This window comes from Drosophila rhopaloa, unplaced genomic scaffold (genome assembly GCF_018152115.1).
Source record: "Drosophila rhopaloa isolate 14029-0021.01 unplaced genomic scaffold, ASM1815211v1 contig_3, whole genome shotgun sequence".
Lineage (NCBI taxonomy): Eukaryota > Metazoa > Arthropoda > Insecta > Diptera > Drosophilidae > Drosophila > Drosophila rhopaloa.
The window spans coordinates 14,514,400-14,518,781 of NW_025335123.1; the positions used below are offsets into that span (position 1 = coordinate 14,514,400).

General features: G+C 35.0%; 1 long non-coding RNA gene across 1 annotated transcript; it reads left to right on the top strand.

Annotated features, from left to right (window-relative positions):
• Positions 1-736: 736 nt before the first annotated feature.
• On the top strand, positions 737-4,123 carry LOC108040500. The gene is made up of 2 exons (XR_001769071.1): positions 737-850; positions 3,595-4,123. It is a non-coding gene; the product is annotated as an uncharacterized LOC108040500 (long non-coding RNA).
• The last annotated feature ends 259 nt before the right edge of the window (positions 4,124-4,382 follow it).

Here is a 4,382-nt window from a genome sequence, read left to right on the forward strand (position 1 = left end):
TGGAAAGGGGTAACATCATCGAAAATGGCAAAAAATCGACCCTAAAATACAAATCAAGTTGAAAACGCAGTTTTTTGGAGAATTAAACCAGAATCATTTAGAAGTATGCCACTTAGGAATCGGATGTCTGTATGAAAAGTTATGGGCTTAGAAGGGCAGGTTTTAGGTCACTCCTCTACAATGTTTCAAAAATTTGGAAAGGGGTCATACATTTTACTAAATATCGAAACCAAATTTTAAATCAAGATTTAAGCGCAGATTTTTGGAAAATCAATCCACAATCATTTAAAATCTGATTTCCATAAGAAAAGAAAATTCCTTTTCAATAAATCCAATCCATAATTGTGTCAAAGTACAAAACTTAACGAAACTTTCTCAACTATTTGCTCATTTGCATGAGAATACTGCTCATTTCAACTTCAGTGCAAGGCATGCTATATCGATAATTCCGCATATCGCATGCTTGCATACTTTTAATTAGCACCGACAAAACCCACACTCAGCCAAACTTATCAAAGTTAATAAATCACAAATCAATAAAAAATATAAAACAATAAAGTAAAATAAATTAAGTGTTTTAATAGCCAATAAAAATATGGAAAAATTTATTAGTTACTTTTTGCGACTAGAAGAGGTTTTTTAATATTGAAATTCATTTTTCGTTTTTAAAAGCAAGCGAAAAAAAACAGTTGTGGCACTGAGATTTCAGTCTTTCAATTGTATATTTCCGACTGCTCGAATTCAGTCATTCATCACTGTGTTCCTTGAAAAAAAGACGTGCTTAAATTTTTAAAGTTTTTCACTTTTGAAAAGTAAATAATTTTTTTTGACCGCTATTGTGAGTGGACGGGTAAGTCTGTTTTCTTGCAGTGTAGTGCCACTCAGCAGTGCCAATTGCCGCGAGTCAATTGTTATTGTATTGTAATTCGCTTTTCGAAATATTTGCCAGCACAATAACAATTTGGCTTGCCGCACAGGACCCTCGGCGACACTTGATTGGATGTGTGTGGTGGTAGTGCTGTTTAGTGGCGTCGTGTTACACGGTGTTGGTGGTGTTGGTGGTGTAGTTGTGTAGTGGCAGAGTGGTGTAGTGGCAGAGTGGTGCTGCAAAGTGGTGCCGGCTGGTGGCAATTAATTTGCACTAACCACTGGGTAATTAAAATGAAAAGTAAATTACATAGCCAAGCCAAGGATCGGAGGCATCCGCTGCAGGTCCTCGCACAAATCCAGGACACACACTTATAGTACGTGTGTGTGTGTGTGTGGTTTGTTTTTAAAAGCATTTGCTGCAAATGTATCTCGAACTTCGCACACTTGACTGCCATTCAATTTGCATAGGAAATTAGTTTGTTCGCTTTGAATTGAAGTTGGTCCCACGGGGCCAAACAAGGCCAAAAGTTGCTAAGAGCCGTAGTGTCAGAGATAGCGAGCGAGTGAGAGGGCATGCCGGAGCGAGTGAGACAGTGCTTGCACACACATGTAACCCGCACGAACAGTTGCGTTAAAAAAAATAATACAACTGTCATTTTTTCAGCAATTTCTTAGCCTTTTACAAAAAATAGTAGGCGTTTTTTGCAACTGTTTAAATATTTTTATTAAATTATTGATTTCTAAATTGATAATAAATTCAGCAAACAGTCAAGAGATTCATATAATAAATTTTTAATGGTATAATGAAACCATTTTTGTGACCGCGACTGTACTTGTGCGCCAACTGCCTTTATGCACATTTATGCGTTTTGTTACTGTGTTTCTGAAATTGTGAGTGTCTACCTTGTACTGACACTGTTGCCGGTACACTTAAAAAAATACTAATATATTACCAACAAAAAAGTAAAATTAATTTTAAAAGTAAAGCCTTAAGTGGTTTAAAAAGTTCTGGAAAATTTGTTTTAAAAAGTTGTTTTTGCACTGTATTAATAGACAATTTACTACAAATTAAAATTTACAATTTATTTACTAAACAAACATGCTTTTTTAATTATATTGAAATCGGCTGGCATGAAACAAATATATTAATTAAATAACTTGATATGTAAGATAGCTATTTTGTTGAGTGTACAAGAGAGCAGCTGCAAGCAAAGTATATGTTCTTTTTAGCATGTCGTGCGTTGCTCTCTGGATCTTTTTTGTTACTTAAGCAGGCGGCATCTGTGGCGGCAAAAAGGGGTTAGGAACACAGGGGCGGAATGAGGGTAAAAGGATACCACATGAGCACGAGGAGACGTCCTTCTCTGGGGCATTGAACACATGTACTGGTGTTGCGTCCACATTAGCAAAGTGAACGTACAATTCCAGCATCGATATTTTATCGATTAACTCTAAAAACACAAACAAAATTTAATAACAAGAAATTAAGCTAACTTCGGCAAGCCAAGGATTATATACCCTTGCAGCTATTACAACAAAAAATTAGTCTACATATGTTTAAAAAAAAACTAAACTATGTTGATTTTTTAATACTGTTTGGATCGTTCCCAGATTTTTATAAAATCTCCTGGTGATCATCAAGATCAGGAATTTATATACTTTATAGTATAAACCATTGAAAACTTTTATACGCTCTTCAGAAATATAATGAAGATAGAACTGTTACTCAGGTAGAATATCTTATAGGTATAATCACTATTATAGTTAATAATTAATTCATAGCGAAATATATCATTGAACTAGACTGTATTCTTTGTTTAATAAATAATATAATGAGACGTTTATTTTATGTTAATGTTAAACGTGTGTTATTTCATTGTTTCTTAAGCCAAGTAAATGATTAAGTAAACGTTACATGCATTCTGCGGTGAAATCACTAAGAAGATAAATTGCCCTCAGTGCCAATTACTTTGATACATTAGTTTGATGAATTTTCTGCACTCGCAGATAGCTCATTGCTAACATTTGATTAAGCTCACATACAAATAGTACAACCACAACGCCATCCTGACAGTAATTTTCCCAGCTTGCAGGTATTATTATTGCTTTTAGGGCGTTGACAGCTTTTCAAGCCGCAAGGGGCGTGGCACATGCCACCTACCGACACAACCATGAAAATGGCTTAAATGGAAATTGTTGTACCACTCAAAACCAAACGAGACAGCGAGCAGGGAAATGGGGGAAAGGGATAGGGCATCTCGGGGATCGGGAGAGAGAGACAAAGACGGCGACAAACAAATGGCCTGGGAATCGGGTTTCGGCATGTAATCCCCTTGTCGAGGTTAGACGACAGTCTCTGCGGGATTCCAATTCGGAAACCCTTCTGCAAAGCATTTAACAACATGTATACACGTTAATCGAAAAACACCTCTAGACAGCGCAATTTCTTGCATCGAATATAAAAGGGTATTATAAACAGCCCGAAATTGGACAAAGTTTATACCTAAATAATAAAATAAATATGGATTTTCAAATTCATTATAACTTTATAAACTAGAACTACTACAGAAATGTAAGGTGTTCAAAAGTCTTATCCAACAATATATTTGATTAATTTCATTGCCTAATTCTATTTCTGTAAACTAATTTTAACATTTTTTTACACATCAAACTACCTTCGCTTAAAATTTCCTTCTCATAAGATTAATACGTTTTGTTTTTTAGTATATATCTAGAAATGGAGCCATTTGTTAATCAGGAACTTCAGGACATATTGAATGACCTTGACCATCAATATGAACAGATCAAAGTCGAATTAGCCGGTATTATGAAGGAACGTGATGCTCTTTGCCACCAAATTGAAACCATCGAAAAGCTGTGCAAACGCTATAAGAAAAACAAGCAAGGATCGAATCTGATGTATCATATTAATGAGTTGTTCATTGATAGCGACGAACGATAAGTTTTATTTTACTTAAAATGTTTTATGAGTTCTTTTTTAAAAAAATTGTGAAACCATGTTAAAGAAAGCCTGTGAAATTGTCAAGATTGTCAAGCTAAATCAACAAAATTATGAAGAGAAAACCAGTAATATGAATATATCAAGCTAAATGGCATTAAATGATGTTCATTTTGATGCAGCTGTTGGTGGAGTTGATGTACTGAACTGAGCTTCTGATTATATACATTTATATATACTTGATGATTTACTTGATAAAATATATATGTACACTAGTGCTCTTTGGGTATTTAAGTAGTTTTTGGGTACTTTTTGTTAATTGTTTATGGCTGGTAAAGTACTCAATGGAGTTCCCTTTGAAAGTACCTCAATTCTTGGCTCCATTTTTCGGATATTTATCGGTATTGTTCTTGATATGCATCTAGCTGCTGTTGTTGAAGTGTTTTGTTGGTGTTGCCGGTGGAGCCTGCACCTGCCACTTTCTTGACAGCGACTTTGTTCGGCATTCGAGACAAGAACTCAAAATATTTATGAAGATGCTTGGCAAAGTTGC